The sequence below is a fragment of the Ovis canadensis genome, chromosome 16 (genome assembly GCF_042477335.2).
Source record: "Ovis canadensis isolate MfBH-ARS-UI-01 breed Bighorn chromosome 16, ARS-UI_OviCan_v2, whole genome shotgun sequence".
NCBI lineage: Eukaryota > Metazoa > Chordata > Mammalia > Artiodactyla > Bovidae > Ovis > Ovis canadensis.
The window spans coordinates 20227332-20240841 of NC_091260.1; the positions used below are offsets into that span (position 1 = coordinate 20227332).

The window sequence follows — 13510 nt, forward strand, 5'->3', positions numbered from 1 at the left end:
CACTGAGGAAGGCCAGCAACCCGCTTAGGCCGCGCCAGGGAGGCTGCTTCTGCTCCCCTCGGGTACTCTCTCCACCCTGACCCCACTCGAGCACCTCCCCTTCTGGCCTCGTGCTTGCCTGCTTGGGTCTGAAGAGGGTGGCGTCCCACTCAGGGTAGACTGCAGTGGAGACACAGTGGAGGCGCCCAGAGGCCCGACAGCCACCTGAGGGGCGATACTGACAGGGCGCGGCGATGGCTCAGCGGCCTGGGGTCCCTTGCGGAAGACTGAAGGGTGGGAAAGCTGAGGGAGCGGCGTGGTCCTGCCGTGGCCAGACTCCTGTCCTGTGATGTGGCACTGGAGGGCCCAGGACGGGGGTTCCCCGGGGTTTCTTGGCCACGGCCAGAGATGAAGCCTCAGCCCTTGCGGTGTGCCTGCTTCTCAGCCCCTGCCTCGGGGATGCCCTCGAGGGTGTGGAGATGGCAACAAGGCAGGTATATTCCCCTCTCCCCCAGCTGGGTAGGGCTGGAGGAAGTCAGCTCCCTAGAATGTGTATGCTGCTCTGATTCCATGAGAGTGTGAGTGTGTGTGTGTGTGTGCGTGACTGTGTGTGTGTGTGTGTGTGCTCGCGCGCGCCTGTGTATGCTGGCCAGGGCTCTGGGAGCCAGAAGGCCTGAATGATGGTATTGTTGCACTTGAATACCTCTGAGGAGCTGTCTGCAAGAAAAGAAGAGATAAAGTTGAAATGTTAAACTATTCCAACAAAAGCTATTAGGGGAGAACTTCCTGACTCAGCACTAGTTGGCATTTTTTGAAGCTTTTTACAGACAACATATGGAGAAGGCAATGGTACCCCACTCCAGTACTCTTGCCTGGAAAATCCCTTGGGCAGAGGAGCCTGGTAGGCTGCAGTCCATGGGGTTGCTAAGAGTCAGACATGACTGAGCGACTTCACTTTCACTTTTCACTTTCATGCATTGGAGAAGGAAATGGCAACCCACTCCAGTGTTCTTGCCTGGAGAATCCCAGGGACAGGGGAGCCTGGTGGGCTGCTGTCTATGGGGTCGCACAGAGTTGGACACGACTGAAGTGACTTAGCAGCAGCAGCACAGACAACATAAGGTTATGCTTTTTGAGGTGTGTTTCTTTTTGTTGTTATTGTTGAGGGTTCTCCTTTTGATTTAAACTTATTGGTTTTCATTGATGAGGCAGCTGCACAACACAGAGGCTGAGGCACTGCCAGGAGAAGTGGGCAGCCAGTCGGAGGCCATTCATTCTTGGTGCCGGAGAAAGCGTGCGCCTGGCCCTTCCAGGCTGGCCTCCGCTGCATGTGGCCCCACCTCCCCTGGAAACTAGAGCCCTTCTCCAGGCAGCTCTGAGTCGCAGGTCTCCATTCTCATGGAGCTCTGGCTTATTAACCCACATGGCCCTTAACATGTTTTACAGGTTGAACCACAGTTTAGATGGTAAGGAATTCTGCAATGCAGGAAACCCAGGTTCAGTCCCTGGGTTGAGAAGATCCCCTGGAGAAGAGAATGGCTACCCACTCTAGTATTCTTGTCTGGAGAATCCCAATGACAGCGGAGCCTGGTGGGCTACAGTCCATGGGGTCGCAAAGAGTCAGACACAACTAAGTGACTAACACACACCACCTCTTCATTAATACACTCAAGTCCTAACCCACAGCAGCTCAGAATGTGACTTTATTTGGAGATAGGGTCTTTACTGAGATCATCAAGTTAAAATGAGGTATTAGGGTGGGCCTTAACCCAACATGACCAATGTCTTTATAAAAGGGGAAATTTGGAGTCAGACCCCCACACCAGAGGGATGTCACATGGAGGATAAAGGCAGAGATCACTGATGCTTCTACAAGCCAAGAAACACCAAAGATCGCCAGCAAACCACCAGGAGCTGGGTGAGAGGCCTGGAACAGATTCTGCCTTAAAGCCTCAGAAGAAACCCACCCTGCTGACACCTTGATCTTGGGCTCCTGACTTCTGAGAGGATGCGACAATACATTTGTGTTATTTAAGCCCCTCAGTCTATGGTACTTTGTTTTGGCAGGCCTTGCAAACCAAACCAGTAGAACCTGGAGTTCTCAATTCTCTATTTTCCTCCATCTTTGTAGAGATAGTTCCTCCTTTTCTCTCTCCTTCCCCCTCTGCCCTTGCTGATCATATTGGATTAAACCGGGCTCTGAAGCCAGACTGTGTTCGACTCAAAGCTCTGTTATTTACTAGTTGTATGTCTCTAACCATTGGGACACAGCCTGTGTTTCTTCATCTGTAAAATGGGAATAATAAGAGTAATACTGACCTCATCAAATACGTGAAAGAACTGGTGCCCAGCCGGCCTTGACAATGAGAAGGGTGCTGTCCTTATGCCTGATCTGAGTCTGCTGAGGTGGACACCCCAACTTCACCCCGTGGTGCCAGTACCGAAAGAACAGACTTCAGGTTAAGACCTTGTTCCTGTTCAACCTTATCAGACCTGGGAGTTTACCATCTAACTGGAGACATAAAACATTTGTAGAGAATAGTTCACAGTGCAAGGCATTATGTGATTATAGGATCTTTGCACTGGTTCAGTCAAGTGGTTCTTGATCCCAGCAGCACATGAGATCCCCAGGGTGTGCTTTGAAAATAGCCCACTGCCTGGGCCCTGTCCCCAGAGCAGCTACACAGAATTTAGGAACCTCAAGTGAAGTGATGCATCTGTCTGTCCTTCCGTGTCCTATTGGCAAAGTTAGGGGGAGACTTGGATGGATGTCAAGGGCTATGGTGAGAATGCATGAGATGAGTTCTTACGTGTAAATGCTTTTCTCTTGGTGCCTGCCCCAGAAAAAACACTGAGTAACTGTGAGTGCCCTTTGGTGAAGAAATGTTCAAACATTCTCCCCAGCAGCTGCTCCAGCTTTACAGGGTGCTTGCAGATTCCTTTTGCTTGAAGGACTGAGAATAGCTTTCCCCGTCATCCCTCTCTCCTAAAGGCCAGGGCAGTTTGGAGGGCTTAGAACCAGAGCTCCTTGTTGAGAAGGAGGATAGTTTGGCTGGGGGACCTCATCCCGGGGAATGCAGGAGAAGAGCTGTGCTTGCCGTGTGAGGGCCTCCATGCTGTCAGTCATCAAAGCTGCACAGAACGCTTTGAATCTTCACGTTAAGTCTTGCATCACATCTTCTGCTTTGATCTCCTTCCTTCTCCTCGCTTCCTGTGCTTCTCTTTTGTCTCGCCTCATCCTCAGCCAGTGTGTTTAGGGTCCAAGGTCTGGGCTCCTATGCCGGCCCTGCCATAAATAGCTGTCCAGTGGTAGGTGAGCTTCTCAACGTCTCTCAGCTTTGTCTTCCTTAGCCTTATGAATAAAAATGAAAGTTCCTTCTTCAGCGCCTCTGTTTGCTATTTAAAGGGAAAGCAAAGAAGCACTTTCATCACAGCAGAAAGTGCTCAAGTGGCCTAACTCTGATGGTGACATACAGAGTCAAAGGCTGATCTTGGTGGCTGGGTCTCAGAGCCCATCTCAGGATGGGGTGGTGTGAGCTTAGCTAAGGTGACCAGGGCAGCACGGAGCCCTGAGGAGTCTGGCCTTGATAAGACTTTAGCTGAGCTATCTTCTCTTTCCCAAGAAGCTCAAGGACTCAGGCCAGTACAGCCTGTGCACTCACGCTTTGGAAAAAACTCAGCGACAATAGCTGTTTGGGCCCACGTGTTAATCCCTTATCTCCTACCGCTGGCCTGTGCCAGCGCAATCAATTGTTCCACTGTCTCATTTGGTAACTTGGAAACTGCGCCGAGGATCTATGATAACCCTTTTGGCTGGAACTAAGGTTGTTTTGGAGGCGAGGATCGAGAAAAGGAAAGCAACGTGACATAGACAAGGCCAGGTGATCTTCTACATTTTGCCAGGAGGGGGTTGAGTTTTTGAAAGCAGGCCACTAGAAAGAGAATCTTGTTTTACTTCTTTTTCGTTCATTCTCTGGGCTCACATTTCCAAGGGCTTTAATTTTCAAAACTTGAACAAGAAAGTGTGTTAATCTTAAACATCTCTCATTAATCACCACATACAGCCCAGTGGCGAGAGAAAGATGACTCACTTCCACGGTTGATTTCTTGGTAATGGGGGGTCAAGGCTTGCCCTTGCATTTCCCCTCCTGTCTAGCTAATGGAGAAAGCTTCCCCTTAGGAAGTACCCATCCTGGAGCAATTTTTCAAGGGAAAATTGCAGGCAGGAATAGCCACTGACATGAAAATATTTCTCGTAGGGAAACTAAGTGAGTAGAATAGCATAGTGATTATAAATACAGGCCTTACCTTTGAGAGTTGTTGTAGGATTAAATTAGAGAACCAAATGAAACATGCGATTCAGTGCGTGACATATTAAGTAGGTCTGCGATAAGCAGTAAATATTTACGACATTCCTTCTATGTGCCAGACATTGCCCCGACCATGGAACTTTTGCCTTCATGTGATCCTTACAATATTTTATGTGATATCTGTCACCATTTGCCCCTAGTTTACAGGTAAGGAAACCAAGATGCTAAGTGACTTGTCCAAGGTAACTCAGCTGCTAAGAGACAGAGTCAGGATTTATACCCATATTGTTACAATATTTTATCATGGAATTCTGTTTCTTCCTCTGCACCAATGGTCTTCAGATTCCTAAAAGCAAATTAGCAGTTACTGAGCCATAAGGACATTAATCCAGCACCTCCACTGGTTCTGCTGACCAACACCTGAACTCTTCTCTAGAAACTTAGAATTTTATAACCCTAGTAGGTAGAAGTACAGGGGTTGCTCTACCTGCCCCCCGCCCCCCCCCCCCCCCGGCTGCCCCACAGCATTCCAGGGATTAAGATGCTCTTTAAAGGATCTTAAAGAAATGCCCTTTCTGGCCCTGGCAAACGTTATCTCTAATATCACATAAGCTGCTCTTTCGCCAACCAGGCAGTCCATCCTGGATTCCCTATCAGTGCTGGGTCCTGGAGTAGTCAGGAGGATCTGGAGAATGTGGTGTGGATTCTGCAAGAGGGGCCAGTCCAGAAGTTTGTCCTGTGGGTTTTCAGGGGGGCTTCCAGAACCTGGGGCTGGCAGGGGAGAGGGACTGCTTCATATCTGGGAATACTCCAGACAGTGAAAAGGCAAGTTCGTTTTCATACAGTTGAAGAACACTATTGACTATGCCAAAGCCTTTGACTGTGTGGATCACAACAAACTGTGGAAAATTTTGAGAGAGATGGAAATACCAGACCACCTAACCTGCCTCTTGAGAAATCTGTATGCAGGTCAAGAAGCAACAGTTAGAACTGGACATGGAACAACAGACCGGTTCCAAATAGGAAAAGGAGTACGTCAAGGCTGTATATTGTCACCCTGCTTATTTAACTTCTATGCAGAGTACATCATGAGAAACGCTGGACTGGAAGAAACACAAGCTGGAATCAAGATTTCCGGGAGAAATATCAATAACCTCAGATATGCAGATGACACCACCCTTATGGCAGAAAGTGAAGAGGAACTGAAAAGCCTCTTGTTGAGAGTGAAAGAGGAGAGTGAAAAAGTTGGCTTAAAGCTCAACATTCAGAAAACGAAGATCATGGCATCAGGTCCCATTTCTTCATGGGAAATAGATGGGGAAACAGTTGAAACAGTGTCAGACTTTATTTTTTTGGGCTTCAAAATCACTGCAGATGGTGACTGCAGCCATGAAATTAAAAGACGCTTACTCCTTGGAAGAAAAGTTATGACCAACCTAGATAGCATATTCAAAAGCAGAGACAGTACTTTGCCAACAAAGGTCCGTCTAGCCAAGGCTACGGTTTTTCCAGTGGTCATGTATGGATGTGAGAGTTGGACTGTGAAGAAAGCTGAGTGCTGAAGAACTGATGCTTTTGAACTGTGGTGTTGGAGAAGACTCTTGAGAGTCCCTTGGACTGCAAGGAGATCCAAGCAGTCCATTCTGAAGGAGATCAGCCCTGGGATTTCTTTGGAAGGAATGATGCTAAAGCTGAAACTCCAGTACTTTGGCCACCTCATGCAAGGAGGTGACTCATTGGAAGACTCTGATGCTGGGAGGGATTGGGGGCAGGAGGAGAAGGGGACAACCGAGGATGAGATGGCTGGATGGCATCACGGATTCGATGGACGTGAGTCTGAGTGAACTCCGGGAGTTGGTGATGGACAGGGAGGCCTGGCGTGCTGTGATTCATGAGGTCGCAAAGAGTTGGACACGACTGAGCAACTGAACTGAACTGAACTGAACTGAATCCTCTAAAGTGAAAGTGAAAGTCGCTCAATCCGGTCTGACTCTTTGCTACAGTCCATGGAATCTTCTAGGCCAGAATACTGGAGTGGGTAGCCTTTTCCTTCCCAGGGGATCTTCCCAACCCAGGGATCAAACCCAGATCTCCCTCATTGCAGGTGTATTCTTTACCAGCTGAGCCACAAGGGAAGCCCCCTATCCTCTAAGAAAGTCTGCAAAGGTCCGAGACTAACAGTCTTTATAAAGTGACTGTGTTCCCAACTGGCAGAATCTAGGAAAACCCCATAGGGTAGGAATGATCCCGTTTGTGACTCCTAGGCCAGGATAGGTCACCGTACAAGCCAGTCTGTCTTCGCGCCTGCATGCGGCCGATACTGAGCGGGGCAAGCGTTCCGGAATACCTTAATAATGTCAGGACGCTTTTCATTGCTCATTTATGACTAACAGCTCAGATTTGTAACGTGCTGCCCGCACTCTCCCTGTAGAGCAGACAATGCATTCTTTCAACAGCGTGCAGCTCAGAGGGAAGGGCGCTGCTGAAAGCAAAGTGCGGGGCCTGTGCCCCTCGGGAAGGAGGGCTGGGCGGGTGGGGCAGGTGGGGACCAGATGCCTGGTTGCAGCGGAGCTGGGGGATGAGCACCGAACAGCCACTTCTGGTTCCACTTACTCATTTCTCTGTTGAAAGGTGTCATATAAATGCTAAATAGAACAGAGAGAGATGGGGCCCATCTATTTGCATTTTGTCTAATATGAGCAGATGCAGATAGAAAAGCGGCTTAGCCACGGCTGCTCACCTGCTCCGCCAGGTCATTTCCATGCAGCCCGCGTAGGTTCTGCTTAGGCGCCGCCACGGATGTTGTGGGGGGTGGTGCCAAGGGGCTCATACCCGTCTGTTCTCAGTGGGGTCACACAATCTGGGGGGCGGTCAGGTTTAACCACAGGGACTACCTGAAGATACTATAACCTAGTACATGGTTAGGTGGGAATTTGTGGGGGAAACCAGTGAAGGGCTGGAGGAGGCCACAGAGGAGAGAGGACCAGGCTGAGGGTTGGCCCGGAAGCCCGCCCGGGGGCGGAAGGACTGGACTTGCCCTCTGCAAGCTGGCTGGGGGCAGATGGGCAGCGTGGTGAGCGGAGGCAGTCGAAGTACTCTGCAGGGCCTTCACAGCTGCTGTTCAGCCCACACTCTTCCCGCTTCCATTTGGATGGTGGGTTGGCCTCATCTTTTAGGACTTGGCTTAAATGTCACATTTCCAAGAGGTCTTCCCCCGCTCTTCTGCCTAGTAACAGCACTATTTTCTATTGGAGCATCCAGTGTTTTCCTTCCTGCCAAGGAACTAAATATTTGCTCTTCTTCATCCGCCAGTGGACGGTACCCGTCACGCAGGCAGGGACCCTGCGCATCTCTTTCATTCACTACTGCGCTCACAGAGAAGCACAGTACCAGGAGTCTAAGAAGTGCTCAGTACATGCTTGTTGAATGAATGAGGGACATTTGAGGAAAACCTCATTTAGCGAATGTGTGTGTTGGCCAACTGAATCCAAGCTCTTGTTTTATTATCCAGGAAGAAAATCTTTAGGTTCCATAGATCCTGTCTTTCAGGAGGAAGAGTTTTCATTAAAATGTACAACTGCAACAAAGTTAGAGTATCAGAGTAACTGACATAAGCATGCCAATCAAGCCTGCATGTTAAGAAATAGCATAAAAAGAAAAAAAAATGTACCACCAGTTGCACTGGGGACTTGCATAAATGTGACATGTGGCATATACTACATTGCATGGCATTTGAGTCTTGAATCCTGCTCAAGGTGATTTATTACTGGCTGAAGCAGGAGATTCTTGTTAAAACAAGGCTTACTTAAACCATGGTCTCAGACATGGACTCAGAGAGCAATATTACAGGGGAGGTCCAATATGGTTTGTAAGAAGGCGATGGAGTACTCACCTCATTCTCTGTTCAACCTGCTTTGAGCAAATGGGTAGCTTGGGTTGTTCTCCTTTTTTATAACAACATTTTTGTTTGGTGAAGCTAAGAGGAGACATATCAACTCTAACGCAGGAGACAAAAAAAGTTTTAATGGAAATATCCTTGGATATATAGTCAGTTGCCTATTTATTCAAATTTAATCTGAGCTGCATATAATTTTCATTATAGAAATTAAAGGTTACAAATAAGTTCAGTTTAGTTCAATCATGCAGTCGTGCCTGACTCTTTGTGACCCCATGGACTACAGCACACCAGGCTTCCCTGTCCATAACCAACTCCGAGAGACTACATAAACTCATGTCCATTGAATCGGTGATGCCATCCAACCATCTCATCCTCGGTCGTCCCCTTCTCCTCCTGCCTTCAATCTTTCCCAGCACCAGGGTCTTTTCCAATGAGTCAATTCTTCCCATCAGGTGGCCAAATTATTGGATTTTCAGCTTCAGCATCAGTCCTTCCAATGACTATTCAGGACTGACTGACTTCCTTTAGGGTTGACTGGTTGGATCTCCTTGCAGTTCAAGGGACTCTCAAGAGTCTTCTCCTACACTACAAATCAGAAATATCCTCAAATTCCTTGAATGATTAAAAGCGATCTCACTTCACTTTTGTAAAATTTTTCTTAGGAGAAGATGGAGGTGAGGATAAGGCTAGGGTAGGGGGAGGGAATGTGACCAGAAAGTATAGAATCTGTGAATCTCTAATGTTGGTTCCGTGCAACCCACATTATGCCATTTTTATGCAGTCTCATCGGCAGAAACAGAAAGTTCTCATGTCTTCAGAAGTAGCTCTTCTCCACTCTCCCACCCTCTACCGTTCACCAGCCTAGGGAAAGTCAAATTGCCTGTGGGAAAATGCGTTCTAATATTGAAAACAATCTTCTGATTGGACTGTGGCATATTCTCAAAGCTGCCATGCAGGAATCTTTAGCAGGATCTTAAAAATTCTGCAGACCAGGTACTTTATGATTTCTAGAATATGAAAAATAAAGCTGGTGGCTTAATTTAGTTGGTGATTTGAGTTAAAAAACATTTTTGTCAGGCCTGCCTATGCTCTTCTTCTTAATGCTAACTAAGAATGTGGCTCATCTTTCTAATCATTGTGGTTGGGGTGGGTGATGGTCAGAAGCTAGGCTCCACGAGATGCTCATTTCTGGACTGCCCCCCTCTTCCTCATGCCCCCATCCCTGACCTGAGTCCTGTTGCTCAGGCAGAGAGATACTGCTGCAGCCACACTCAGGATTGCTGTGAGGGGTCTGTTTCTTTCCTACCCTTCTTTACTTCAGGGAGTTGTGTGCAGAACATCAGTCCATCATGTTTGCAGTCTCAGCCTACAGTGCATATAACTTGTGCTAGAAGGGAGTTTTTCCCTAGCCAGACTCCAGATCATGAGTACAAACAGACAGATGAACCCTGTAAAGGACTAAAAACCACAGACCATTATGTAGTATAAATGCAGTCCTTTATAGAAAGCATTGTGATATAAAAATTTTATTTGTTCTCTGAAATTGATTTTTCCCCCCAAGCTTCTTTCTATACTTGTGTAATCAGAAACTGGGATATTTGGCCAACCTAAGTTAATAAGAATGATGATTATGAATGATGTGCTCTCACTGAGATTTATTCATAAGATGCTGAAGAGTGAATATCAGTAGTGGGTACCTCTGTGGATGCAGAGCCTGAGACTCATTCCTTCTTGTTCATGACATCTAGAATTTGTTCTTCCCTCTACTGCAGAAGAAAGCATTCTAAACTCCTAGATCCCTCAGCAGTGCAAGAGGAATCTCCAATAGGGAAACCAAAGAGACCACCTGATTTCTAGCCTACTATCTTGAAGAACTGTCATGCACTTACTAAACTTTTAGGCTTATGTTCAGTGTTAGGACAATAAGAATTATATGAGCAGATGGAGGGTGTAAGTCTCAGACATACATTATTGTTTAGCCAGAGAATTAAACTGAAAAAAAAAAGAATAAAAAACAGATTAGTGAAATAGCATAGATGATCAAGAAGCAAACCAGTGTATTTATTGAACTTGGTCATTTATACTAGAAGTGGTACTAAAAAAATCATTGGGGAAAAGATATGTTATTAAATTAATGGTGTTGGAGTGACTTCAAAGTAGAATAATAATCATTTGAATTCCCTCCTATACCACACACAGAAATAAACAGAAGAAACCAAATTATAAGATAACTAGAAGAAAATATAGACTTTCTTCACTACTTCAAGAATGAGAAGCAACAAAAAAAAGTGTAGAGTATTAAGGAAAAGATTTATAGATTTGATAGTATTGAATTTAAAACTTCTATATGAAAAAAAAAAAACTTCTATATGGCATAAGACATGAGAAATGGGGGCCAGAGGTAAGAGGTGGTGGGGAGAATTTGTACTAGATATAACTGGGAAAAGATTAATGTCCAAGTTATACAGAGAAAAATAAAATACATAAAAGAAGAAAGCTATTTTTAAAATGCTCAAAGAGAGAGAAAGGAAATTCAACGAAGAGTAAACCAAAATGGCCAATAAACATATTAAAAACCCTATCCAGGTTTTGGTATTAGGGTGATGGTGGCCTCATAGAATGAGTTTGGAAGTTTACCTTCCTCTGCAATTTTCTGAAAGAATTTGCGTAGATAGGTGTTAGCTCTTCTCTATATTTTTGGTAGAATTCAGCTGTGAAGCCCTCTGGTCCTGGGCTTTTGTTTGCTGGAAGATCTCTGATTACAGTTTCAATCTCCGTGCTTGTGATGCTAATGCATATATATGGAATTTAGAAAGATGGTAATAGTAACCCTGTATGTGAGACTGCAAAAGAGACACAGATGTATAGAACAGTCTTTTGGACTTTGTGGGAGAGGGCGAGGGTGGGATGGTTTGGGAGAATGGCATTGAAACATGTATATTATCATATGTGAAATGGATCACCAGTCCAGGTTTGATGCTTGAGACAGGGTGCTCAAGGCTGGTGCACTGGGATGACCCTGAGGGATGGGATGGGTGTTCAGGATGGGGGACACATGTACACCCATGGCGGATTCATGTTGATGTTGGCAAAACCAATACAATATTGTAAAATAATTAGCCTCCAATTAAAATAAATAAATTTATATTAAAAAAACCCTATCCACCTTATTAGTAATGGGCAAAATGCAAGTAAAGATAAGGAGATATTATTTTATATCCAATAAACTGGCAAAATGAGAAAGTTTGATGACATAAAATATTAGGGAAGAATGGGAGTTTATAGTAGCTTATTATATAATTTATTAGTTCATTTGTATAGTCAACTTTCCGGAGTAGTCAGTAGTTTTCAGTAAAACCTTTGATATATAATTTTATCAAAGGTATATTTGGGTGTAATTTGTGAGTCAGTATTTCCTACTTTTAGGTTCCTTTGTTTGTAGGGGTGAAGAACTGGAATCAACTCAAATGTCTGTTGGGCTTCCCTGGTGGCTCAGATAGTAAAGATTCTGCCTGTAATGCGGGAGATCCGGGTTCGGTCCCTGGGTTGGGAAGATCCTCTGGAGAAGGAAATGGCAACCCACTCCAGTATTCTTGCCGGGAGAATTCCATGGATGGAGGAATTCCAGCTGGGTCATAAAGAGCTGGACATGACTAAGTGACTAACACATTTACATTTTACAAGTGTCTGTCTAGTCAATATAGGAGTGATCTTCAACATAGTTAGCCATAAACTAGGGTACAGGCATCAAGCCATCAAAGCAGATGTTGGCCATGGGCCTGGACAGAACCTTATCTGGTGGGAATAAAGTGTTGGGGGCAATGTTTTCACAACAGGTAGGACTATCTTGGTAAGGATGCCTGAATATTAGGCTTGGGTTATAGAGAGTAGAAATCAAGGGTAGGGGCTCTGGATTCAGATTCTCTGGGGTTCAATTCTGGCTCGGTTGCTGATCAGCTATGAAACCTTGGGCAGATTCCTACTTCTTGCTTGCTTTAGTTGGCTCGCCATGTACTGCAGGGATTATCACCAGTCCTTTCTCATAGATTTGTTGTGAAGATAAACTCTTGGAATACTTCCTCATCTGTTTATTGAATAACCACTCAATATTTCTAGTAGGAAAGTGGAAATGAATAAATAAAACACATATTTATATAATAGAATATCATAGCAATCAAAATGATCGAGCTATAGTTCATCATATGCATTAACCTAAACAGAATTCAAAAAAATTGTTAAATGAAAAAAGCTATAAAAATAATGTATTTGTGGATGCATATGAGAGATTAAAATAGAGAAGTATGGGCCAGGAAGATAACACCAAATTAATGATATTATCTCTGGGGATTTCCAGTGAGAAAAACAAATCTCATTATCTCGTATTTAACTTATTATCTCTTATTTAATGTATTTGCAGAGTACATCATATGAAATGCCAGACTGGATGAAGCACAAGTGGAAATAAAGATTGCCGGGAGAAATATCAATAACCTCAGATACATAGATGACACCACCCTTATGACAGAAAGTGAAGGAACTAAAGTGCCTCTTGATGGAAGTGAAAGAGGAGAGTGAAAAAGTTGGCTTAAAAGTCAACATTCGAAAACCTTAGATCATGGCATCTGGTCCCATCACTTCATGGCAAATAGATGGGGAAACAATGGAAACAGTGACAGACTTTATTTTCTTGGGCTCTAAAATCACTGCAGATGGTGACTGCAGCCATGAAATTAAAAGACACTTGCTCCTTGGAAGGAAAGCTATGACCAACCTAGACAGCATATTAAAAAGCAGAGACATTACTTTGCCAACGAAGGTCTATCTAGTCAAAGCTTTGGTTTTTCCAGTAGTCATGTATGGATGTGACAGCTGGACTATAAAGAAAGCTGGGCGCTGAAGAATTGATGCCTTTGAACTGTGGTGTTGGAGAAGACTCTTGAGAGTCCCTTGGACAGCAAGACGATCCAACCAGTCTATCCTAAAGGAAATCAGTCCTGAATATTCATTGGAAGGACTGATGCTGAAGCTGAAACTCCAGAACTTTGGCCACCTGATGTGAAGAACTGAGTCACTGGAAAAGACCCTGATGCTGGGAAAGATTGAAGGCAGAAGAAGAAGGGGACAACAGAGAACGAGATGGTTGGATGGCATCACCAATACAATAGACATGAGTTTGAGCAAGCTCCAGGAGTTGGTGATGGACAGGGAAGCCTGGTGTGCTGCAGTCCATGGGGTCGCAAAGAGTCAGATATGACTGAGTGACTGAACTAAATTGAACTGATCTCTGGGGAGCAAGGGGAATGTGATCGGAGAGAGGTACAAA

The 13510-nt window shown here is 45.2% G+C and overlaps 1 long non-coding RNA gene across 1 annotated transcript in view; it reads left to right on the top strand.

The window, feature by feature from the left end:
• The window catches only part of LOC138421714 (uncharacterized), a 37512-nt gene extending 24797 nt beyond the window's left edge, over positions 1-12715 (top strand). The window contains exon 2 of the long non-coding RNA XR_011249606.1: positions 12605-12715. This is a non-coding gene — a long non-coding RNA (uncharacterized lncRNA). The remainder of the gene's footprint in view (positions 1-12604) is intronic.
• The last annotated feature ends 795 nt before the right edge of the window (positions 12716-13510 follow it).